The following is a 27,050-nucleotide window of genomic DNA, read 5'->3' on the forward strand; positions in this document are numbered from 1 at the left end:
ACCTAAGACAGATCTGCACTCGATGACACCACGATAACAGCCGGTCCCCACACTTACATCTTGCTCTCCCTATGACAGTATACATCATATCAGTCTGTGACGCTGGTCTTGCAACTTCTTGCGTGCGTTTATGTTCGCCGCGACCAACACTTACCATGCACTGACCACAAAACATGAAGGAGCCGGGGCTTGAACCCGAGACCGTTCACACGCTAAGCGAACGATCTGCCAACTGAGCTACAGCTACACACACGACCAAGCCTGTCTATTCTCCATTCTTTGCGACTCTGATGTGCACGGACACGATGCTTGGTTGGTTTGTAGCGGCGAAGGTACCAGAATACAAAGGCGCGGACACGTTCATATACACAAGAGTTCCAAGTAGTTTCGATGCTCTGGTATTACGAATGCAAATTCCGTCTGTTTTGAACGTCTTAAATTGAAAGGGCGGTCACAAATTGGTCCATTTCACTCCTTGTCGACAATCACACAGCACCTGAGGTAACAAGCACATCTCGAGCCCCATTGTGCTCTCCATTGTTCATGCCAACTCAGTGCCTCGCTCTTTGCTACTGTAAAAAACTTTTGTCGTCCAACTTCAAAACACTGGGACACAACAAGTTTCCGCGTCTCCATTGCACTGATCGTACTACGAAACGCTCCCCAAACTTGGGAATCACCCATGCACATGACTTTTCCGACTTTACACGACGCTCACGCAACGCTCACGCTAGTGACAGCCTTATTTACAGTTCGACGTCGCGCCAAAGCGAATGAGCACATTTCGCCTACGGCTTAGGCCGCTCTTCTAGTGTGGCAGCTCTGTGTCTGCAGGCAGCGAGGGGCTGCAAGCTTCCTGTGTTCGCACCTATATCACCTGTGCTTCCTTGTCAAAGACAGACTATCGCAAAACATACAACTCACTCCATGAATTGATTGCTACGGCATCTGTTATCAGCAGTCACAACCAGCAACACCAGTAGCAGCCGACTGACGCAAAGAATGGGAACGTGCAGTGGGATTTACGTGAAATCGGCGCAAGGAAGATCTTTCCGACGTAGGCTTGAGAATCTTATGGGAACATTTGTACTGTTTCTAAATTAAGTGTAGGTGTGGGAGGAGGGTGCTTCCTGCGCACGAATAAAAGCACGCTCGCCAATTGTGGATGCTAATCGTTCGCTTGTATCTGCCTACACACCTCTGCCGGTTGGGAATTATTCCACTTGCATGGCAAGGTGCGCATGTAGGTGTGTTAAAAATTCTGGAGGCGCTGGGTATCGATACCAGTACCTCTCGCACGCTAAGCGAGCGCTCTACCATCTGAGCTACGCCCACCCCCCCGATAACTAGTAGTGCTACATACAGTCATATCAACGTCACAGACCCTTGCACTCCCATTATTCCGCAGACAAACACTACTCTCTATGTATCAGTGAGGGTGTCTTTCAGGTTTCGTGCATTCTGTATCGAATCGCAGTTGGCCACAATGAAAGTGGCACGCATAACGTCGAAAATAGAGTTCAGACACCGCTCTGAGTAAGACGAACGTGTTGTCCACCTCTAGACTTCAATGACGTTAAGCCGTGATACCTAAGACAGATCTGCACTCGATGACACCACGATAACAGCCGGTCCCCACACTTACATCTTGCTCTCCCTATGACAGTATACATCATATCAGTCTGTGACGCTGGTCTTGCAACTTCTTGCGTGCGTTTATGTTCGCCGCGACCAACACTTACCATGCACTGACCACAAAACATGAAGGAGCCGGGGCTTGAACCCGAGACCGTTCACACGCTAAGCGAACGATCTGCCAACTGAGCTACAGCTACACACACGACCAAGCCTGGCTATTCTCCATTCTTTGCGACTCTGATGTGCACGGACACGATGCTTGGTTGGTTTGTAGCGGCGAAGGTACCAGAATACAAAGGCGCGGACACGTTCATATACACAAGAGTTCCAAGTAGTTTCGATGCTCTGGTATTACGAATGCAAATTCCGTCTGTTTTGAACGTCTTAAATTGAAAGGGCGGTCACAAATTGGTCCATTTCACTCCTTGTCGACAATCACACAGCACCTGAGGTAACAAGCACATCTCGAGCCCCATTGTGCTCTCCATTGTTCATGCCAACTCAGTGCCTCGCTCTTTGCTACTGTAAAAAACTTTTGTCGTCCAACTGCAAAACACTGGGACACAACAAGTTTCCGCGTCTCCATTGCACTGATCGTACTACGAAACGCTCCCCAAACTTGGCAATCACCCATGCACATGACTTTTCCGACTTTACACGACGCTCACGCAACGCTCACGCTAGTGACAGCCTTATTTACAGTTCGACGTCGCGCCAAAGCGAATGAGCACATTTCGCCTACGGCTTAGGCCGCTCTTCTAGTGTGGCAGCTCTGTGTCTGCAGGCAGCGAGGGCTGCAAGCTTCCTGTGTTCGCACCTATATCACCTGTGCTTCCTTGTCAAAGACAGACTATCGCAAAACATACAACTCACTCCATGAATTGATTGCTACGGCATCTGTTATCAGCAGTCACAACCAGCAACACCAGTAGCAGCCGACTGACGCAAAGAATGGGAACGTGCAGTGGGATTTACGTGAAATCGGCGCAAGGAAGATCTTTCCGACGTAGGCTTGAGAATCTTATGGGAACATTTGTACTGTTTCTAAGTTAAGTGTAGGTGTGGGAGGAGGGTGCTTCCTGCGCACGAATAAAAGCACGCTCGCCAATTGTGGATGCTAATCGTTCGCTTGTATCTGCCTACACACCTCTGCCGGTTGGGAATTATTCCACTTGCATGGCAAGGTGCGCATGTAGGTGTGTTAAAAATTCTGGAGGCGCTGGGTATCGATCCCAGTACCTCTCGCACGCTAAGCGAGCGCTCTACCATCTGAGCTACGCCCACCCCCCCCCGATAACTAGTAGTGCTACATACAGTCATATCAACGTCACAGACCCTTGCACTCCCATTATTCCGCAGACAAACACTACTCTCTATGTATCAGTGAGGGTGTCTTTCAGGTTTCGTGCATTCTGTATCGAATCGTAGTTGGCCACAATGAAAGTGGCACGCATAACGTCGAAAATAGAGTTCAGACACCGCTCTGAGTAAGACGAACGTGTTGTCCACCTCTAGACTTCAATGACGTTAAGCCGTGATACCTAAGACAGATCTGCACTCGATGACACCACGATAACAGCCGGTCCTCACACTTACATCTTGCTCTCCTTATGACAGTATACATCATATCAGTCTGTGACGCTGGTTTTGCAACTACTTGCGTGCGTTTATGTTCGCCGCGACCAACACTTACCATGCACTGACCACAAAACATGGAGAAGCCGGGGCTTGAACCCGAGACCGTTCACACGCTAAGCGAACGATCTGCCAACTGCGCTACAGCTTCACACACGACCAAGCCTGGCTATTCTCCATTCTTTGCGACTCTGATGTGCACGGACACGATGGTTGGTTGGTTTGTAGCGGCGAAGGTACCAGAATACAAAGGCGCGGACACGTTCATATACACAAGAGTTCCAAGTAGTTTCGATGCTCTGGTATTACGAATGCAAATTCCGCCTGTTTTGAACGTCTTAAATTGAAAGGGCGGTCACAAATTGGTCCATTTCACTCCTTGTCGACAATCACACAGCACCTGAGGTAACAAGCACATCTCGAGCCCCATTGTGCTCTCCATTGTTCATGCCAACTCAGTGCCTCGCTCTTTGCTACTGTGTAAAACTTTTGTCGTCCAACTGCAAAACACTGGGACACAACAAGTTTCCGCGTCTCCATTGCACTGATCATACTACGAAACGCTCCCCAAACTTGGCAATCACCCATGCACATGACTTTTCCGACTTTACACGACGCTCACGCTAGTGACAGCCTTATTTACAGTTCGACGTCGCGCCAAAGCGAATGAGCACATTTCGCCTACGGCTTAGGCCGCTCTTCTAGTGTGGCTGCTCTGTGTCTGCAGACAGCGAGGGGCTGCAAGCTTCCTGTGTTCGCACCTATATCACCTGTGCTTCCTTGTCAGAGACAGACTATCGCAAAACATACAACTCACTCCATGAATTGATTGCTACGGCATCTGTTATCAGCAGTCACAACCAGCAACACCAGTAGCAGCCGACTGACGCAAAGAATGGGAACGTGCAGTGGGATTTACGTGAAATCGGCGCAAGGCAGATCTTTCCGACGTAGGCTTGAGAATCTTATGGGAACATTTGTACTGTTTCTAAATTAAGTGCAGGTGTGGGAGGAGGGTGCTTCCTGCGCACGAATAAAGGCACGCTCGCCAATTGTGGATGCTAATCGTTCGCTTGTATCTGCCTACACACCTCTGCCGGTTGGGAATTATTCCACTTGCATGGCAAGGTGCGCATGTAGGTGTGTTAAAAATTCTGGAGGCGCTGGGTATCGATCCCAGTACCTCTCGCACGCTAAGCGAGCGCTCTACCATCTGAGCTACGCCCACCCCCGGATAACTAGTAGTGCTACATACAGTCATATCAACGTCACAGACCCTTGCACTCCCATTATTCCGCAGACAAACACTACTCTCTATGTATCAGTGAGGGTGTCTTTCAGGTTTCGTGCATTCTGTATCGAATCGCAGTTGGCCACAATGAAAGTGGCACGCATAACGTCGAAAATAGAGTTCAGACACCGCTCTGAGTAAGACGAACGTGTTGTCCACCTCTAGACTTCAATGACGTTAAGCCGTGATACCTAAGACAGATCTGCACTCGATGACACCACGATAACAGCCGGTCCCCACACTTACATCTTGCTCTCCCTATGACAGTATACATCATATCAGTCTGTGACGCTGGTCTTGCAACTTCTTGCGTGCGTTTATGTTCGCCGCGACCAACACTTACCATGCACTGACCACAAAATATGAAGGAGCCGGGGCTTGAACCCGAGACCGTTCACACGCTAAGCGAACGATCTGCCAACTGAGCTACAGCTACACACACGACCAAGCCTGGCTATTCTCCATTCTTTGCGACTCTGATGTGCACGGACACGATGCTTGGTTGGTTTGTAGCGGCGAAGGTACCAGAATACAAAGGCGCGGACACGTTCATATACACAAGAGTTCCAAGTAGTTTCGATGCTCTGGTATTACGAATGCAAATTCCGTCTGTTTTGAACGTCTTAAATTGAAAGGGCGGTCACAAATTGGTCCATTTCACTCCTTGTCCACAATCACACAGCACCTGAGGTAACAAGCACATCTCGAGCCCCATTGTGCTCTCCATTGTTCATGCCAACTCAGTGCCTCGCTCTTTGCTACTGTAAAAAACTTTTGTCGTCCAACTGCAAAACACTGGGACACAACAAGTTTCCGCGTCTCCATTGCACTGATCGTACTACGAAACGCTCCCCAAACTTGGCAATCACCCATGCACATGACTTTTCCGACTTTACACGACGCTCACGCTAGTGACAGCCTTATTTACAGTTCGACGTCGCGCCAAAGCGAATGAGCACATTTCGCCTACGGCTTAGGCCGCTCTTCTAGTGTGGCAGCTCTGTGTCTGCAGGCAGCGAGGGCTGCAAGCTTCCTGTGTTCGCACCTATATCACCTGTGCTTCCTTGTCAAAGACAGACTATCGCAAAACATACAACTCACTCCATGAATTGATTGCTACGGCATCTGTTATCAGCAGTCACAACCAGCAACACCAGTAGCAGCCGACTGACGCAAAGAATGGGAACGTGCAGTGGGATTTACGTGAAATCGGCGCAAGGAAGATCTTTCCGACGTAGGCTTGAGAATCTTATGGGAACATTTGTACTGTTTCTAAATTAAGTGTAGGTGTGGGAGGAGGGTGCTTCCTGCGCACGAATAAAAGCACGCTCGCCAATTGTGGATGCTAATCGTTCGCTTGTATCTGCCTACACACCTCTGCCGGTTGGGAATTATTCCACTTGCATGGCAAGGTGCGCATGTAGGTGTGTTAAAAATTCTGGAGGCGCTGGGTATCGATCCCAGTACCTCTCGCACGCTAAGCGAGCGCTCTACCATCTGAGCTACGCCCACCCGATAACTAGTAGTGCTACATACAGTCATATCAACGTCACAGACCCTTGCACTCCCATTATTCCGCAGACAAACACTACTCTCTATGTATCAGTGAGGGTGTCTTTCAGGTTTCGTGCATTCTGTATCGAATCGTAGTTGGCCACAATGAAAGTGGCACGCATAACGTCGAAAATAGAGTTCAGACACCGCTCTGAGTAAGACGAACGTGTTGTCCACCTCTAGACTTCAATGACGTTAAGCCGTGATACCTAAGACAGATCTGCACTCGATGACACCACGATAACAGCCGGTCCTCACACTTACATCTTGCTCTCCTTATGACAGTATACATCATATCAGTCTGTGACGCTGGTTTTGCAACTACTTGCGTGCGTTTATGTTCGCCGCGACCAACACTTACCATGCACTGACCACAAAACATGGAGAAGCCGGGGCTTGAACCCGAGACCGTTCACACGCTAAGCGAACGATCTGCCAACTGCGCTACAGCTTCACACACGACCAAGCCTGGCTATTCTCCATTCTTTGCGACTCTGATGTGCACGGACACGATGGTTGGTTGGTTTGTAGCGGCGAAGGTACCAGAATACAAAGGCGCGGACACGTTCATATACACAAGAGTTCCAAGTAGTTTCGATGCTCTGGTATTACGAATGCAAATTCCGCCTGTTTTGAACGTCTTAAATTGAAAGGGCGGTCACAAATTGGTCCATTTCACTCCTTGTCGACAATCACACAGCACCTGAGGTAACAAGCACATCTCGAGCCCCATTGTGCTCTCCATTGTTCATGCCAACTCAGTGCCTCGCTCTTTGCTACTGTGTAAAACTTTTGTCGTCCAACTGCAAAACACTGGGACACAACAAGTTTCCGCGTCTCCATTGCACTGATCATACTACGAAACGCTCCCCAAACTTGGCAATCACCCATGCACATGACTTTTCCGACTTTACACGACGCTCACGCTAGTGACAGCCTTATTTACAGTTCGACGTCGCGCCAAAGCGAATGAGCACATTTCTCCTACGGCTTAGGCCGCTCTTCTAGTGTGGCTGCTCTGTGTCTGCAGACAGCGAGGGGCTGCAAGCTTCCTGTGTTCGCACCTATATCACCTGTGCTTCCTTGTCAGAGACAGACTATCGCAAAACATACAACTCACTCCATGAATTGATTGCTACGGCATCTGTTATCAGCAGTCACAACCAGCAACACCAGTAGCAGCCGACTGACGCAAAGAATGGGAACGTGCAGTGGGATTTACGTGAAATCGGCGCAAGGCAGATCTTTCCGACGTAGGCTTGAGAATCTTATGGGAACATTTGTACTGTTTCTAAATTAAGTGCAGGTGTGGGAGGAGGGTGCTTCCTGCGCACGAATAAAGGCACGCTCGCCAATTGTGGATGCTAATCGTTCGCTTGTATCTGCCTACACACCTCTGCCGGTTGGGAATTATTCCACTTGCATGGCAAGGTGCGCATGTAGGTGTGTTAAAAATTCTGGAGGCGCTGGGTATCGATCCCAGTACCTCTCGCACGCTAAGCGAGCGCTCTACCATCTGAGCTACGCCCACCCCCGGATAACTAGTAGTGCTACATACAGTCATATCAACGTCACAGACCCTTGCACTCCCATTATTCCGCAGACAAACACTACTCTCTATGTATCAGTGAGGGTGTCTTTCAGGTTTCGTGCATTCTGTATCGAATCGCAGTTGGCCACAATGAAAGTGGCACGCATAACGTCGAAAATAGAGTTCAGACACCGCTCTGAGTAAGACGAACGTGTTGTCCACCTCTAGACTTCAATGACGTTAAGCCGTGATACCTAAGACAGATCTGCACTCGATGACACCACGATAACAGCCGGTCCCCACACTTACATCTTGCTCTCCCTATGACAGTATACATCATATCAGTCTGTGACGCTGGTCTTGCAACTTCTTGCGTGCGTTTATGTTCGCCGCGACCAACACTTACCATGCACTGACCACAAAACATGAAGGAGCCGGGGCTTGAACCCGAGACCGTTCACACGCTAAGCGAACGATCTGCCAACTGAGCTACAGCTACACACACGACCAAGCCTGGCTATTCTCCATTCTTTGCGACTCTGATGTGCACGGACACGATGCTTGGTTGGTTTGTAGCGGCGAAGGTACCAGAATACAAAGGCGCGGACACGTTCATATACACAAGAGTTCCAAGTAGTTTCGATGCTCTGGTATTACGAATGCAAATTCCGTCTGTTTTGAACGTCTTAAATTGAAAGGGCGGTCACAAATTGGTGCATTTCACTCCTTGTCGACAATCACACAGCACCTGAGGTAACAAGCACATCTCGAGCCCCATTGTGCTCTCCATTGTTCATGCCAACTCAGTGCCTCGCTCTTTGCTACTGTGTAAAACTTTTGTCGTCCAACTGCAAAACACTGGGACACAACAAGTTTCCGCGTCTCCATTGCACTGATCGTACTACGAAACGCTCCCCAAACTTGGCAATCACCCATGCACATGACTTTTCCGACTTTACACGACGCTCACGCTAGTGACAGCCTTATTTACAGTTCGACGTCGCGCCAAAGCGAATGAGCACATTTCGCCTACGGCTTAGGCCGCTCTTCTAGTGTGGCAGCTCTGTGTCTGCAGGCAGCGAGGGGCTGCAAGCTTCCTGTGTTCGCACCTATATCACCTGTGCTTCCTTGTCAAAGACAGACTATCGCAAAACATACAACTCACTCCATGAATTGATTGCTACGGCATCTGTTATCAGCAGTCACAACCAGCAACACCAGTAGCAGCCGACTGACGCAAAGATTTACGTGAAATCGGCGCAAGGCAGATCTTTCCGACGTAGGCTTGAGAATCTTATGGGAACATTTGTACTGTTTCTAAATTAAGTGTAGGTGTGGGAGGAGGGTGCTTCCTGCGCACGAATAAAAGCACGCTCGCCAATTGTGGATGCTAATCGTTCGCTTGTATCTGCCTACACACCTCTGCCGGTTGGGAATTATTCCACTTGCATGGCAAGGTGCGCATGTAGGTGTGTTAAAAATTCTGGAGGCGCTGGGTATCGATCCCACGCTAAGCGAGCGCTCTACCATCTGAGCTACGCCCACCCCCCCGATAACTAGTAGTGCTACATACAGTCATATCAACGTCACATACCCTTGCACTCCCATTATTCCGCAGACAAACACTACTCTCTATGTATCAGTGAGGGTGTCTTTCAGGTTTCGTGCATTCTGTATCGAATCGTAGTTGGCCACAGTGAAAGTGGCACGCATAACGTCGAAAATAGAGTTCAGACACCGCTCTGAGTAAGACGAACGTGTTGTCCACCTCTAGACTTCAATGACGTTAAGCCGTGATACCTAAGACAGATCTGCACTCGATGACACCACGATCACAGCCGGTCCTCACACTTACATCTTGCTCTCCTTATGACAGTATACATCATATCAGTCTGTGACGCTGGTTTTGCAACTACTTGCGTGCGTTTATGTTCGCCGCGACCAACACTTACCATGCACTGACCACAAAACATGGAGAAGCCGGGGCTTGAACCCGAGACCGTTCACACGCTAAGCGAACGATCTGCCAACTGAGCTACAGCTTCACACACGACCAAGCCTGGCTATTCTCCATTCTTTGCGACTCTGATGTGCACGGACACGATGCTTGGTTGGTTTGTAGCGGCGAAGGTACCAGAATACAAAGGCGCGGACACGTTCATATACACAAGAGTTCCAAGTAGTTTCGATGCTCTGGTATTACGAATGCAAATTCCGTCTGTTTTGAACGTCTTAAATTGAAAGGGCGGTCACAAATTGGTGCATTTCACTCCTTGTCGACAATCACACAGCACCTGAGGTAACAAGCACATCTAGAGCCCCATTGTGCTCTCCATTGTTCATGCCAACTCAGTGCCTCGCTCTTTGCTACTGTGTAAAACTTTTGTCGTCCAACTGCAAAACACTGGGACACAACAAGTTTCCGCGTCTCCATTGCACTGATCGTACTACGAAACGCTCCCCAAACTTGGCAATCACCCATGCACATGACTTTTCCGACTTTACACGACGCTCACGCAACGCTCACGCTAGTGACAGCCTTATTTACAGTTCGACGTCGCGCCAAAGCGAATGAGCACATTTCGCCTACGGCTTAGGCCGCTCTTCTAGTGTGGCAGCTCTGTGTCTGCAGGCAGCGAGGGGCTGCAAGCTTCCTGTGTTCGCACCTATATCACCTGTGCTTCCTTGTCAGAGACAGACTATCGCAAAACATACAACTCACTCCATGAATTGATTGCTACGGCATCTGTTATCAGCAGTCACAACCAGCAACACCAGTAGCAGCCGACTGACGCAAAGAATGGGCACGTGCAGTGGGATTTACGTGAAATCGGCGCAAGGCAGATCCTTCCGACGTAGGCTTGAGAATCTTATGGGAACATTTGTACTGTTTCTAAATTAAGTGTAGGTGTGGGAGGAGGGTGCTTCCTGCGCACGAATAAAAGCACGCTCGCCAATTGTGGATGCTAATCGTTCGCTTGTATCTGCCTACACACCTCTGCCGGTTGGGAATTATTCCACTTGCATGGCAAGGTGCGCATGTAGGTGTGTTAAAAATTCTGGAGGCGCTGGGTATCGATCCCAGTACCTCTCGCACGCTAAGCGAGCGCTCTACCATCTGAGCTACGCCCACCCCCGGATAACTAGTAGTGCTACATACAGTCATATCAACGTCACAGACCCTTGCACTCCAATTATTCCGCAGACAAACACTACTCTCTATGTATCAGTGAGGGTGTCTTTCAGGTTTCGTGCATTCTGTATCGAATCGCAGTTGGCCACAATGAAAGTGGCACGCATAACGTCGAAAATAGAGTTCAGACACCGCTCTGAGTAAGACGAACGTGTTGTCCACCTCTAGACTTCAATGACGTTAAGCCGTGATACCTAAGACAGATCTGCACTCGATGACACCACGATAACAGCCGGTCCCCACACTTACATCTTGCTCTCCCTATGACAGTATACATCATATCAGTCTGTGACGCTGGTCTTGCAACTTCTTGCGTGCGTTTATGTTCGCCGCGACCAACACTTACCATGCACTGACCACAAAACATGAAGGAGCCGGGGCTTGAACCCGAGACCGTTCACACGCTAAGCGAACGATCTGCCAACTGAGCTACAGCTACACACACGACCAAGCCTGGCTATTCTCCATTCTTTGCGACTCTGATGTGCACGGACACGATGCTTGGTTGGTTTGTAGCGGCGAAGGTACCAGAATACAAAGGCGCGGACACGTTCATATACACAAGAGTTCCAAGTAGTTTCGATGCTCTGGTATTACGAATGCAAATTCCGTCTGTTTTGAACGTCTTAAATTGAAAGGGCGGTCACAAATTGGTGCATTTCACTCCTTGTCGACAATCACACAGCACCTGAGGTAACAAGCACATCTCGAGCCCCATTGTGCTCTCCATTGTTCATGCCAACTCAGTGCCTCGCTCTTTGCTACTGTGTAAAACTTTTGTCGTCCAACTGCAAAACACTGGGACACAACAAGTTTCCGCGTCTCCATTGCACTGATCGTACTACGAAACGCTCCCCAAACTTGGCAATCACCCATGCACATGACTTTTCCGACTTTACACGACGCTCACGCAACGCTCACGCTAGTGACAGCCTTATTTACAGTTCGACGTCGCGCCAAAGCGAATGAGCACATTTCGCCTACGGCTTAGGCCGCTCTTCTAGTGTGGCAGCTCTGTGTCTGCAGGCAGCGAGGGGCTGCAAGCTTCCTGTGTTCGCACCTATATCACCTGTGCTTCCTTGTCAAAGACAGACTATCGCAAAACATACAACTCACTCCATGAATTGATTGCTACGGCATCTGTTATCAGCAGTCACAACCAGCAACACCAGTAGCAGCCGACTGACGCAAAGATTTACGTGAAATCGGCGCAAGGCAGATCTTTCCGACGTAGGCTTGAGAATCTTATGGGAACATTTGTACTGTTTCTAAATTAAGTGTAGGTGTGGGAGGAGGGTGCTTCCTGCGCACGAATAAAAGCACGCTCGCCAATTGTGGATGCTAATCGTTCGCTTGTATCTGCCTACACACCTCTGCCGGTTGGGAATTATTCCACTTGCATGGCAAGGTGCGCATGTAGGTGTGTTAAAAATTCTGGAGGCGCTGGGTATCGATCCCACGCTAAGCGAGCGCTCTACCATCTGAGCTACGCCCACCCCCCCGATAACTAGTAGTGCTACATACAGTCATATCAACGTCACATACCCTTGCACTCCCATTATTCCGCAGACAAACACTACTCTCTATGTATCAGTGAGGGTGTCTTTCAGGTTTCGTGCATTCTGTATCGAATCGTAGTTGGCCACAGTGAAAGTGGCACGCATAACGTCGAAAATAGAGTTCAGACACCGCTCTGAGTAAGACGAACGTGTTGTCCACCTCTAGACTTCAATGACGTTAAGCCGTGATACCTAAGACAGATCTGCACTCGATGACACCACGATCACAGCCGGTCCTCACACTTACATCTTGCTCTCCTTATGACAGTATACATCATATCAGTCTGTGACGCTGGTTTTGCAACTACTTGCGTGCGTTTATGTTCGCCGCGACCAACACTTACCATGCACTGACCACAAAACATGGAGAAGCCGGGGCTTGAACCCGAGACCGTTCACACGCTAAGCGAACGATCTGCCAACTGAGCTACAGCTTCACACACGACCAAGCCTGGCTATTCTCCATTCTTTGCGACTCTGATGTGCACGGACACGATGCTTGGTTGGTTTGTAGCGGCGAAGGTACCAGAATACAAAGGCGCGGACACGTTCATATACACAAGAGTTCCAAGCAGTTTCGATGCTCTGGTATTACGAATGCAAATTCCGTCTGTTTTGAACGTCTTAAATTGAAAGGGCGGTCACAAATTGGTGCATTTCACTCCTTGTCGACAATCACACAGCACCTGAGGTAACAAGCACATCTAGAGCCCCATTGTGCTCTCCATTGTTCATGCCAACTCAGTGCCTCGCTCTTTGCTACTGTGTAAAACTTTTGTCGTCCAACTGCAAAACACTGGGACACAACAAGTTTCCGCGTCTCCATTGCACTGATCGTACTACGAAACGCTCCCCAAACTTGGCAATCACCCATGCACATGACTTTTCCGACTTTACACGACGCTCACGCAACGCTCACGCTAGTGACAGCCTTATTTACAGTTCGACGTCGCGCCAAAGCGAATGAGCACATTTCGCCTACGGCTTAGGCCGCTCTTCTAGTGTGGCAGCTCTGTGTCTGCAGGCAGCGAGGGGCTGCAAGCTTCCTGTGTTCGCACCTATATCACCTGTGCTTCCTTGTCAGAGACAGACTATCGCAAAACATACAACTCACTCCATGAATTGATTGCTACGGCATCTGTTATCAGCAGTCACAACCAGCAACACCAGTAGCAGCCGACTGACGCAAAGAATGGGCACGTGCAGTGGGATTTACGTAAAATCGGCGCAAGGCAGATCCTTCCGACGTAGGCTTGAGAATCTTATGGGAACATTTGTACTGTTTCTAAATTAAGTGTAGGTGTGGGAGGAGGGTGCTTCCTGCGCACGAATAAAAGCACGCTCGCCAATTGTGGATGCTAATCGTTCGCTTGTATCTGCCTACACACCTCTGCCGGTTGGGAATTATTCCACTTGCATGGCAAGGTGCGCATGTAGGTGTGTTAAAAATTCTGGAGGCGCTGGGTATCGATCCCAGTACCTCTCGCACGCTAAGCGAGCGCTCTACCATCTGAGCTACGCCCACCCCCCCGATAACTAGTAGTGCTACATACAGTCATATCAACGTCACAGACCCTTGCACTCCCATTATTCCGCAGACAAACACTACTCTCTATGTATCAGTGAGGGTGTCTTTCAGGTTTCGTGCATTCTGTATCGAATCGTAGTTGGCCACAATGAAAGTGGCACGCATAACGTCGAAAATAGAGTTCAGACACCGCTCTGAGTAAGACGAACGTGTTGTCCACCTCTAGACTTCAATGACGTTAAGCCGTGATACCTAAGACAGATCTGCACTCGATGACACACCGATAACAGCCGGTCCTCACACTTACATCTTGCTCTCCTTATGACAGTATACATCATATCAGTCTGTGACGCTGGTTTTGCAACTTCTTGCGTGCGTTTATGTTCGCCGCGACCAACACTTACCATGCACTGACCACAAAACATGGAGGAGCCGGGGCTTGAACCCGAGACCGTTCACACGCTAAGCGAACGATCTGCCAACTGAGCTACAGCTACACACACGACCAAGCCTGGCTATTCTCCATTCTTTGCGACTCTGATGTGCACGGACACGATGGTTGGTTGGTTTGTAGCGGCGAAGGTACCAGAATACAAATCGCGGACACGTTCATATACACAAGAGTTCCAAGTAGTTTCGATGCTCTGGTATTACGAATGCAAATTCCGTCTGTTTTGAACGTCTTAAATTGAAAGGGCGGTCACAAATTGGTCCATTTCACTCCTTGTCGACAATCACACAGCACCTGAGGTAACAAGCACATCTCGAGCCCAATTGTGCTCTCCATTGTTCATGCCAACTCAGTGCCTCGCTCTTTGCTACTGTGTAAAACTCTTGTCGTCCAACTGCAAAACACTGGGACACAACAAGTTTCCGCGTCTCCATTGCACTGATCGTACTACGAAACGCTCCCCAAACTTGGCAATCACCCATGCAGATGACTTTTCCGACTTTACACGACGCTCACGCTAGTGACAGCCTTATTTACAGTTCGACGTCGCGCCAAAGCGAATGAGCACATTTCGCCTACGGCTTAGGCCGGTCTTCTAGTGTGGCTGCTCTGTGTCTGCAGGCAGCGAGGGGCTGCAAGCTTCCTGTGTTCGCACCTATATCACCTGTGCTTCCTTGTCAGAGACAGACTATCGCAAAACATACAACTCACTCCATGAATTGATTGCTACGGCATCTGTTATCAGCAGTCACAACCAGCAACACCAGTAGCAGCCGACTGACGCAAAGAATGGGAACGTGCAGTGGGATTTACGTGAAATCGGCGCAAGGCAGATCTTTCCGACGTAGGCTTGAGAATCTTATGGGAACATTTGTACTGTTTCTAAATTAAGTGTAGGTGTGGGAGGAGGGTGCTTCGTGCGCACGAATAAAAGCACGCTCGCCAATTGTGGATGCTAATCGTTCGCTTGTATCTGCCTACACACCTCTGCCGGTTGGGAATTATTCCACTTGCATGGCAAGGTGCGCATGTAGGTGTGTTAAAAATTCTGGAGGCGCTGGGTATCGATCCCAGTACCTCTCGCACGCTAAGCGAGTGCTCTACCATCTGAGCTACGCCCACCCCCCCGGTAACTAGTAGTGCTACATACAGTCATATCAACGTCACAGACCCTTGCACTCAAATTATTCCGCAGACAAACACTACTCTCTATGTAACAGTGAGGGTGTCTTTCAGGTTTCGTGCATTCTGTATCGAATCGTAGTTGGCCACAATGAAAGTGGCACGCATAACGTCGAAAATAGAGTTCAGACACCGCTCTGAGTAAGACGAACGTGTTGTCCACCTCTAGACTTCAATGACGTTAAGCCGTGATACCTAAGACAGATCTGCACTCGATGACACCACGATAACAGCCGGTCCTCACACTTACATCTTGCTCTCCTTATGACAGTATACATCATATCAGTCTGTGACGCTGGTTTTGCAACTTCTTGCGTGCGTTTATGTTCGCCGCGACCAACACTTACCATGCACTGACCACAAAACATGGAGGAGCCGGGGCTTGAACCCGAGACCGTTCACACGCTAAGCGAACGATCTGCCAACTGAGCTACAGCTACACACACGACCAAGCCTGGCTATTCTCCATTCTTTGCGACTCTGATGTGCACGGACACGATGGTTGGTTGGTTTGTAGCGGCGAAGGTACCAGAATACAAATCGCGGACACGTTCATATACACAAGAGTTCCAAGTAGTTTCGATGCTCTGGTATTACGAATGCAAATTCCGTCTGTTTTGAACGTCTTAAATTGAAAGGGCGGTCACAAATTGGTCCATTTCACTCCTTGTCGACAATCACACAGCACCTGAGGTAACAAGCACATCTCGAGCCCAATTGTGCTCTCCATTGTTCATGCCAACTCAGTGCCTCGCTCTTTGCTACTGTGTAAAACTCTTGTCGTCCAACTGCAAAACACTGGGACACAACAAGTTTCCGCGTCTCCATTGCACTGATCGTACTACGAAACGCTCCCCAAACTTGGCAATCACCCATGCAGATGACTTTTCCGACTTTACACGACGCTCACGCTAGTGACAGCCTTATTTACAGTTCGACGTCGCGCCAAAGCGAATGAGCACATTTCGCCTATGGCTTAGGCCGCTCTTCTAGTGTGGCTGCTCTGTGTATGCAGGCAGCGAGGGGCTGCAAGCTTCCTGTGTTCGCACCTATATCACCTGTGCTTCCTTGTCAGAGACAGAATATCGCAAAACATACAACTCACTCCATGAATTGATTGCTACGGCATCTGTTATCAGCAGTCACAACCAGCAACACCAGTAGCAGCCGGCTGACGCAAAGAATGGGAACGTGCAGTGGGATTTACGTGAAATCGGCGCAAGGCAGATCTTTCCGACGTAGGCTTGAGAATCTTATGGGAACATTTGCACTGTTTCTAAATTAAGTGTAGGTGTGGGAGGAGGGTGCTTCGTGCGCACGAATAAAAGCACGCTCGCCAATTGTGGATGCTAATCGTTCGCTTGTATCTGCCTACACACCTCTGCCGGTTGGGAATTATTCCACTTGCATGGCAAGGTGCGCATGTAGGTGTGTTAAAAATTCTGGAGGCGCTGGGTATCGATCCCAGTACCTCTCGCACGCTAAGCGAGCGCTCTACCATCTGAGCTACGCCCACCCCCTCGATAACTAGTAGTGCTACATACAGTCATATCAACGTCACAGACCCTTGCACTCCCATTATTCCGCAGACAAACACTACTCTCTATGTATCAGTGAGGGTGTCTTTCAGGTTTCGTGCATTCTGTATCGAATCGTAGTTGGCCACAATGAAAGTGGCACGCATAACGTCGAAAATAGAGTTCAGACACCGCTCTGAGTAAGACGAACGTGTTGTCCACCTCTAGACTTCAATGACGTTAAGCCGTGATACCTAAGACAGATCTGCACTCGATGACACCACGATAACAGCCGGTCCTCACACTTACATCTTGCTCTCCTTATGACAGTATACATCATATCAGTCTGTGACGCTGGTTTTGCAACTTCTTGCGTGCGTTTATGTTCGCCGCGACCAACACTTACCATGCACTGACCACAAAACATGGAGGAGCCGGGGCTTGAACCCGAGACCGTTCACACGCTAAGCGAACGATCTGCCAACTGAGCTACAGCTACACACACGACGAAGCCTGGCTATTCTCCATTCTTTGCGACTCTGATGTGCACGGACACGATGGTTGGTTGGTTTGTAGCGGCGAAGGTACCAGAATACAAATCGCGGACACGTTCATATACACATGAGTTCCAAGTAGTTTCGATGCTCTGGTATTACGAATGCAAATTCCGTCTGTTTTGAACGTCTTAAATTGAAAGGGCGGTCACAAATTGGTCCATTTCACTCCTTGTCGACAATCACACAGCACCTGAGGTAACAAGCACATCTCGAGCCCCATTGTGCTCTCCATTGCTCATGCCAACTCAGTGCCTCGCTCTTTGCTACTGTGTAAAACTCTTGTCGTCCAACTGCAAAACACTGAGACACAACAAGTTTCCGCGTCTCCATTGCACTGATCGTACTACGAAACGCTCCCCAAACTTGGCAATCACCCATGCAGATGACTTTTCCGACTGTACACGACGCTCACGCTAGTGACAGCCTTATTTACAGTTCGACGTCGCGCCAAAGCGAATGAGCACATTTCGCCTACGGCTTAGGCCGCTCTTTAAGTGTGGCTGCTCTGTGTCTGCAGGCAGCGAGGGGCTGCAAGCTTCCTGTGTTCGCACCTATATCACCTGTGCTTCCTTGTCAGAGACAGACTATCGCAAAACATACAACTCACTCCATGAATTGATTGCTACGGCATCTGTTATCAGCAGTCACAACCAGCAACACCAGTAGCAGCCGACTGACGCAAAGAATGGGAATGTGCAGTGGGATTTACGTGAAATCGGCGCAAGGCAGATCTTTCCGACGTAGGCTTGAGAATCTTATGGGAACATTTGTACTGTTTCTAAATTAAGTGTAGGTGTGGGAGGAGGGTGCTTCCTGCGCACGAATAAAAGCACGCTCGCCAATTGTGGATGCTAATCGTTCGCTTGTATCTGCCTACACACCTCTGCCGGTTGGGAATTATTCCACTTGCATGGCAAGGTGCGCATGTAGGTGTGTTGAAAATTCTGGAGGCGCTGGGCATCGATCCCAGTACCTCTCGCACACTAAGCGAGCGCTCTACCATCTGAGCTACGCCCACCCCCCCGATAACTAGTAGTGCTACATACAGTCATATCAACGTCACAGACCCTTGCACTCCCATTATTCCGCAGACAAACACTACTCTCTATGTATCAGTGAGGGTGTCTTTCAGGTTTCGTGCATTCTGTATCGAATCGTAGTTGGCCACAATGAAAGTGGCACGCATAACGTCGAAAATAGAGTTCAGACACCGCTCTGAGTAAGACGAACGTGTTGTCCACCTCTAGACTTCAATGACGTTAAGCCGTGATACCTAAGACAGATCTGCACTCGATGACACCACGATAACAGCCGGTCCTCACACTTACATCTTGCTCTTCTTATGACAGTATACATCATATCAGTCTGTGACGCTGGTTTTGCAACTTCTTGCGTGCGTTTATGTTCGCCGCGACCAACACTTACCATGCACTGACCACAAAACATGGAGGAGCCGGGGCTTGAACCCGAGACCGTCACACGCTAAGCGAACGATCTGCCAACTGAGCTACAGCTACACACACGACCAAGCCTGGCTATTCTCCATTCTTTGCGACTCTGATGTGCACGGACACGATGGTTGGTTGGTTTGTAGCGGCGAAGGTACCAGAATACAAATCGCGGACACGTTCATATACACAAGAGTTCCAAGTAGTTTCGATGCTCTGGTATTACGAATGCAAATTCCGTCTGTTTTGAACGTCTTAAATTGAAAGGGCGGTCACAAATTGGTCCATTTCACTCCTTGTCGACAATCACACAGCACCTGAGGTAACAAGCACATCTCGAGCCCCATTGTGCTCTCCATTGTTCATGCCAACTCAGTGCCTCGCTCTTTGCTACTGTGTAAAACTCTTCTCGTCCAACTGCAAAACACTGGGACACAACAAGTTTCCGCGTCTCCATTGCACTGATCGTACTACGAAACGCTCCCCAAACTTGGCAATCACCCATGCAGATGACTTTTCCGACTTTACACGACGCTCACGCAACGCTCACGCTAGTGACAGCCTTATTTACAGTTCGACGTCGCGCCAAAGCGAATGAGCACATTTCGCCTACGGCTTAGGCCGCTCTTTAAGTGTGGCTGCTCTGTGTCTGCAGGCAGCGAGGGGCTGCAAGCTTCCTGTGTTCGCACCTATATCACCTGTGCTTCCTTGTCAGAGACAGACTATCGCAAAACATACAACTCACTCCATGAATTGATTGCTACGGCATCTGTTATCAGCAGTCACAACCAGCAACACCAGTAGCAGCCGACTGACGCAAAGAATGGGAATGTGCAGTGGGATTTACGTGAAATCGGCGCAAGGCAGATCTTTCCGACGTAGGCTTGAGAATCTTATGGGAACATTTGTACTGTTTCTAAATTAAGTGTAGGTGTGGGAGGAGGGTGTTTCCTGCGCACGAATAAAAGCACGCTCGCCAATTGTGGATGCTAATCGTTCGCTTGTATCTGCCTACACACCTCTGCCGGTTGGGAATTATTCCACTTGCATGGCAAGGTGCGCATGTAGGTGTGTTAAAAATTCTGGAGGCGCTGGGCATCGATCCCAGTACCTCTCGCACACTTAGCGAGCGCTCTACCATCTGAGCTACGCCCACCCCCCCCGATAACTAGTAGTGCTACATACAGTCATATCAACGTCACAGACCCTTGCACTCCCATTATTCCGCAGACAAACACTACTCTCTATGTATCAGTGAGAGTGTCTTTCAGGTTTCGTGCATTCTGTATCGAATCGTAGTTGACCACAATGAAAGTGGCACGCATAACGTCGAAAATAGAGTTCAGACACCGCTCTGAGTAAGACGAACGTGTTGTCCACCTCTAGGCTTCAATGACGTTAAGTCGTGATACCTAAGACAGATCTGCACTCGATGACACCACGATAACAGCCGGTCCTCACACTTACATCTTGCTCTCCTTCTGACAGTATACATCATATCAGTCTGTGACGCTGGTTTTGCAACTTCTTGCGTGCGTTTATGTTCGCCGCGACCAACACTTACCATGCACTGACCACAAAACATGGAGGAGCCGTGGCTTGAACCCGAGACCGTTCACACGCTAAGCGAACGATCTGCCAACTGAGCTACAGCTACACACACGACCAAGCCTGGCTCTTCTCCATTCTTTGCGACTCTGATGTGCACGGACACGATGCTTGGTTGGTTTGTAGCGGCGAAGGTACCAGAATACAAAGGCGCGGACACGTTCATATACACAAGAGTTCCAAGTAGTTTCGATGCTCTGGTATTACGAATGCAAATTCCGTCTGTTTTGAACGTCTTAAATTGAAAGGGCGGTCACAAATTGGTCCATTTCACTCCTTGTCGACAATCACACAGCACCTGAGGTAACAAGCACATCTCGAGCCCCATTGTGCTCTCCATTGTTCATGCCAACTCAGTGCCTCGCTCTTTGCTACTGTGTAAAACTCTTGTCGTCCAACTGCAAAACACTGGGACACAACAAGTTTCCGCGTCTCCATTGCACTGATCGTACTACGAAACGCTCCCCAAACTTAGCAATCACCCATGCAGATGACTTTTCCGACTTTACACGACGCTCACGCTAGTGACAGCCTTATTTACAGTTCGACGTCGCGCCAAAGCGAATGAGCACATTTCGCCTACGGCTTAGACCGCTCTTCAAGTGTGGCTGCTCTGTGTCTGCAGGCAGCGAGGGGCTGCAAGCTTCCTGTGTTCGCACCTATATCACCTGTGCTTCCTTGTCAGAGACAGACTATCGCAAAACATACAACTCACTCCATGAATTGATTGCTACGGCATCTGTTATCAGCAGTCACAACCAGCAACACCAGTAGCAGCCGACTGACGCAAAGAATGGGAATGTTCAGTGGGATTTACGTGAAATCGGCGCAAGGCAGATCTTTCCGACGTAGGCTTGAGAATCTTATGGGAACATTTGTACTGTTTCTAAATTAAGTGTAGGTGTGGGAGGAGGGTGCTTCCTGCGCACGAATAAAAGCACGCTCGCCAATTGTGGATGCTAATCGTTCGCTTGTATCTGCCTACACACCTCTGCCGGTTGGGAATTGTTCCACTTGCATGGCAAGGTGCGCATGTAGGTGTGTTAAAAATTCTGGAGGTGCTCGGTATCGATCCCAGTACCTCTCGCACGCTAAGCGAGCGCTCTACCATCTGAGCTACGCCCACCCCCCCCGATAACAAGTAGTGCTACATACAGTCATATCAACGTCACAGACCCTTGCACTCCCATTATTCCGCAGACAAACACTACTCTCTATGTATCAGTGAGGGTATCTTTCAGGTTTCGTGCATTCTGTATCGAATCGTAGTTGGCCACAATGAAAGTGGCACGCATAACGTCGAAAATAGAGTTCAGACACCGCTCTGAGTAAGACGAACGTGTTGTCCACCTCTAGACTTCAATGACGTTAAGCCGTGATACCTAAGACAGATCTGCACTCGATGACACCACGATAACAGCCGGTCCTCACACTTACATCTTGCTCTCCTTATGACAGTATACATCATATCAGTCTGTGACGCTGGTTTTGCAACTTCTTGCGTGCGTTTATGTTCGCCGCGACCAACACTTACCATGCACTGACCACAAAACATGGATGAACTGGGGCTTGAACCCGTGACCGTTCACACACTAAGCGAACGATCTGCCAACTGAGCTACAGCTACACACACGATCAAGCCTGGCTATTCTCCATTCTTTGCGACTCTGATGTGCACGGACACGATGGTTGGTTGGTTTGTAGCGGCGAAGGTACCAGAATACAAAGGCGCGGACACGTTCATATACACAAGAGTTCCAAGTAGTTTCGATGCTCTGGTATTACGAATGCAAATTCCGTCTGTTTTGAACGTCTTAAATTGAAAGGGCGGTCACAAATTGGTCCATTTCACTCCTTGTCGACAATCACACAGCACCTGAGGTAACAAGCACATCTCGAGCCCCATTGTGCTCTCCATTGTTCATGCCAACTCAGTGCCTCGCTCTTTGCTACTGTGTAAAACTCTTGTCGTCCAACTGAAAAACACTGGGACACAACAAGTTTCCGCGTCTCCATTGCACTGATCGTACTACGAAACGCTCCCCAAACTTGGCAATCACCCATGCAGATGACTTTTCCGACTTTACACGACGCTCACGCAACGCTCACGCTAGTGACAGCCTTATTTACAGTTCGACGTCGCGCCAAAGCGAATGAGCACATTTCGCCTACGGCTTAGGCCGCTCTTTAAGTGTGGCTGCTCTGTGTCTGCAGGCAGCGAGGGGCTGCAAGCTTCCTGTGTTCGCACCTATATCACCTGTGCTTCCTTGTCAGAGACAGACTATCGCAAAACATACAACTCACTCCATGAATTGATTGCTACGGCATCTGTTATCAGCAGTCACAACCAGCAACACCAGTAGCAGCCGACTGACGCAAAGAATGGGAATGTGCAGTGGGATTTACGTGAAATCGGCGCAAGGCAGATCTTTCCGACGTAGGCTTGAGAATCTTATGGGAACATTTGTACTGTTTCTAAATTAAGTGTAGGTGTGGGAGGAGGGTGCTTCCTGCGCACGAATAAAAGCACGCTCGCCAATTGTGGATGCTAATCGTTCGCTTGTATCTGCCTACACACCTCTGCCGGTTGGGAATTATTCCACTTGCATGGCAAGGTGCGCATGTAGGTGTGTTAAAAATTCTGGAGGCGCTGGGCATCGATCCCAGTACCTCTCGCACACTTAGCGAGCGCTCTACCATCTGAGCTACGCCCACCCCCCCGATAACTAGTAGTGCTACATACAGTCATATCAACGTCACAGACCCTTGCACTCCCATTATTCCGCAGACAAACACTACTCTCTATGTATCAGTGAGAGTGTCTTTCAGGTTTCGTGCATTCTGTATCGAATCGTAGTTGACCACAATGAAAGTGGCACGCATAACGTCGAAAATAGAGTTCAGACACCGCTCTGATTAAGACGAACGTGTTGTCCACCTCTAGACTTCAATGACGTTAAGCCGTGATACCTAAGACAGATCTGCACTCGATGACACCACGATAACAGCCGGTCCTCCCACTTACATCTTGCTCTCCTTCTGACAGTATACATCATATCAGTCTGTGACGCTGGTTTTGCAACTTCTTGCGTGCGTTTATGTTCGCCGCGACCAACACTTACCATGCACTGACCACAAAACATGGAGGAGCCGGGGCTTGAACCCGAGACCGTTCACACGCTAAGCGAACGATCTGCCAACTGAGCTACAGCTACACACACGACCAAGCCTGGCTATTCTCCATTCTTTGCGACTCTGATGTGCACGGACACGATGCTTGGTTGGTTTGTAGCGGCGAAGGTACCAGAATACAAAGGCGCGGACACGTTCATATACACAAGAGTTCCAAGTAGTTTCGATGCTCTGGTATTACGAATGCAAATTCCGTCTGTTTTGAACGTCTTAAATTGAAAGGGCGGTCACAAATTGGTCCATTTCACTCCTTGTCGACAATCACACAGCACCTGAGGTAACAAGCACATCTCGAGCCCCATTGTGCTCTCCATTGTTCATGCCAACTCAGTGCCTCGCTCTTTGCTACTGTGTAAAACTCTTGTCGTCCAACTGCAAAACACTGGGACACAACAAGTTTCCGCGTCTCCATTGCACTGATCGTACTACGAAACGCTCCCCAAACTTGGCAATCACCCATGCAGATGACTTTTCCGACTTTACACGACGCTCACGCTAGTGACAGCCTTATTTACAGTTCGACGTCGCGCCAAAGCGAATGAGCACATTTCGCCTACGGCTTAGACCGCTCTTCAAGTGTGGCTGCTCTGTGTCTGCAGGCAGCGAGGGGCTGCAAGCTTCCTGTGTTCGCACCTATATCACCTGTGCTTCCTTGTCAGAGACAGACTATCGCAAAACATACAACTCACTCCATGAATTGATTGCTACGGCATCTGTTATCAGCAGTCACAACCAGCAACACCAGTAGCAGCCGATTGACGCAAAGAATGGGAATGTTCAGTGGGATTTACGTGAAATCGGCGCAAGGCAGATCTTTCCGACGTAGGCTTGAGAATCTTATGGGAACATTTGTACTGTTTCTAAATTAAGTGTAGGTGTGGGAGGAGGGTGCTTCCTGCGCACGAATAAAAGCACGCTCGCCAATTGTGGATGCTAATCGTTCGCTTGTATCTGCCTACACACCTCTGCCGGTTGGGAATTATTCCACTTGCATGGCAAGGTGCGCATGTAGGTGTGTTAAAAATTCTGGAGGCGCTCGGTATCGATCCCAGTACCTCTCGCACGCTAAGCGAGCGCTCTACCATCTGAGCTACGCCCACCCCCCCGATAACAAGTAGTGCTACATACAGTCATATCAACGTCACAGACCCTTGCACTCCCATTATTCCGCAGACAAACACTACTCTCTATGTATCAGTGAGAGTGTCTTTCAGGTTTCGTGCATTCTGTATCGAATCGTAGTTGACCACAATGAAAGTGGCACGCATAACGTCGAAAATAGAGTTCAGACACCGCTCTGAGTAAGACGAACGTGTTGTCCACCTCTAGACTTCAATGACGTTAAGCCGTGATACCTAAGACAGATCTGCACTCGATGACACCACGATAACAGCCGGTCCTCACACTTACATCTTGCTCTCCTTCTGACAGTATACATCATATCAGTCTGTGACGCTGGTTTTGCAACTTCTTGCGTGCGTTTATGTTCGCCGCGACCAACACTTACCATGCACTGACCACAAAACATGGAGGAGCCGGGGCTTGAACCCGAGACCGTTCACACGCTAAGCGAACGATCTGCCAACTGAGCTACAGCTACACACACGACCAAGCCTGGCTCTTCTCCATTCTTTGCGACTCTGATGTGCACGGACACGATGCTTGGTTGGTTTGTAGCGGCGAAGGTACCAGAATACAAAGGCGCGGACACGTTCATATACACAAGAGTTCCAAGTAGTTTCGATGCTCTGGTATTACGAATGCAAATTCCGTCTGTTTTGAACGTCTTAAATTGAAAGGGCGGTCACAAATTGGTCCATTTCACTCCTTGTCGACAATCACACAGCACCTGAGGTAACAAGCACATCTCGAGCCCCATTGTGCTCTCCATTGTTCATGCCAACTCAGTGCCTCGCTCTTTGCTACTGTGTAAAACTCTTGTCGTCCAACTGCAAAACACTGGGACACAACAAGTTTCCGCGTCTCCATTGCACTGATCGTACTACGAAACGCTCCCCAAACTTGGCAATCACCCATGCAGATGACTTTTCCGACTTTACACGACGCTCACGCTAGTGACAGCCTTATTTACAGTTCGACGTCGCGCCAAAGCGAATGAGCACATTTCGCCTACGGCTTAGACCGCTCTTCAAGTGTGGCTGCTCTGTGTCTGCAGGCAGCGAGGGGCTGCAAGCTTCCTGTGTTCGCACCTATATCACCTGTGCTTCCTTGTCAGAGACAGACTATCGCAAAACATACAGCTCACTCCATGAATTGATTGCTACGGCATCTGTTATCAGCAGTCACAACCAGCAACACCAGTAGCAGCCGACTGACGCAAAGAATGGGAATGTGCAGTGGGATTTACATGAAATCGGCGCAAGGCAGATCTTCCCCACGTAGGCTTGAGAATCTTATGGGAACATTTGTACTGTTTCTAAATTAAGTGTAGGTGTGGGAGGAGGGTGCTTCCTGCGCACGAATAAAAGCACGCTCGCCAATTGTGGATGCTAATCGTTCGCTTGTATCTGCCTACACACCTCTGCCGGTTGGGAATTATTCCACTTGCATGGCAAGGTGCGCATGTAGGTGTGTTAAAAATTCTGGAGGCGCTCGGTATCGATCCCAGTACCTCTCGCACGCTAAGCGAGCGCTCTACCATCTGAGCTACGCCCACCCCCCCCGATAACTAGTAGTGCTACATACAGTCATATCAACGTCACAGACCCTTGCACTCCCATTATTCCGCAGACAAACACTACTCTCTATGTATCAGTGAGGGTGTCTTTCGGGTTTCGTGCATTCTGTATCGAATCGTAGTTGGCCACAATGAAAGTGGCACGCATAACGTCGAAAATAGAGTTCAGACACCGCTCTGAGTAAGACGAACGTGTTGTCCACCTCTAGACTTCAATGACGTTAAGCCGTGATACCTAAGACAGATCTGCACTCGATGACACCACGATAACAGCCGGTCCTCACACTTACATCTTGCTCTCCTTATGACAGTATACATCACATCAGTCTGTGACGCTGGTTTTGCAACTTCTTGCGTGCGTTTATGTTCGCCGCGACCAACACTTACCATGCACTGACCACAAAACATGGAGGAGCCGGGGCTTGAACCCGAGACCGTTCACACGCTAAGCGAACGATCTGCCAACTG

The 27,050-nt window shown here is 49.2% G+C and overlaps 8 non-coding genes across 8 annotated transcripts; all 8 read right to left on the minus strand.

The window, feature by feature from the left end:
- Nucleotides 1-2,849: 2,849 nt before the first annotated feature.
- On the minus strand, nt 2,850-2,923 carry Trnaa-agc (transfer RNA alanine (anticodon AGC)). Its single transcript has one exon. It is a non-coding gene; the product is annotated as a tRNA-Ala (tRNA).
- Nucleotides 2,924-4,428: 1,505 nt separating this feature from the next.
- Trnaa-agc (transfer RNA alanine (anticodon AGC)) lies at nt 4,429-4,502 on the minus strand. The gene has a single exon. It is a non-coding gene; the product is annotated as a tRNA-Ala (tRNA).
- Nucleotides 4,503-6,003: 1,501 nt separating this feature from the next.
- Nucleotides 6,004-6,077, minus strand: Trnaa-agc (transfer RNA alanine (anticodon AGC)). The gene has a single exon. It is a non-coding gene; the product is annotated as a tRNA-Ala (tRNA).
- A 1,499-nt stretch (nt 6,078-7,576) lies between these two features.
- On the minus strand, nt 7,577-7,650 carry Trnaa-agc (transfer RNA alanine (anticodon AGC)). Its single transcript has one exon. It is a non-coding gene; the product is annotated as a tRNA-Ala (tRNA).
- Nucleotides 7,651-10,709: 3,059 nt separating this feature from the next.
- Nucleotides 10,710-10,783, minus strand: Trnaa-agc (transfer RNA alanine (anticodon AGC)). Its single transcript has one exon. It is a non-coding gene; the product is annotated as a tRNA-Ala (tRNA).
- A 3,070-nt stretch (nt 10,784-13,853) lies between these two features.
- On the minus strand, nt 13,854-13,927 carry Trnaa-agc (transfer RNA alanine (anticodon AGC)). The gene has a single exon. It is a non-coding gene; the product is annotated as a tRNA-Ala (tRNA).
- Nucleotides 13,928-15,429: 1,502 nt separating this feature from the next.
- On the minus strand, nt 15,430-15,503 carry Trnaa-agc (transfer RNA alanine (anticodon AGC)). The gene has a single exon. It is a non-coding gene; the product is annotated as a tRNA-Ala (tRNA).
- Nucleotides 15,504-17,005: 1,502 nt separating this feature from the next.
- Trnaa-agc (transfer RNA alanine (anticodon AGC)) lies at nt 17,006-17,079 on the minus strand. The gene has a single exon. It is a non-coding gene; the product is annotated as a tRNA-Ala (tRNA).
- Nucleotides 17,080-27,050: the final 9,971 nt, after the last annotated feature.

This window comes from Schistocerca gregaria, chromosome 11 (genome assembly GCF_023897955.1).
Source record: "Schistocerca gregaria isolate iqSchGreg1 chromosome 11, iqSchGreg1.2, whole genome shotgun sequence".
In the NCBI taxonomy this organism is placed as follows: Eukaryota; Metazoa; Arthropoda; class Insecta; order Orthoptera; family Acrididae; genus Schistocerca; species Schistocerca gregaria.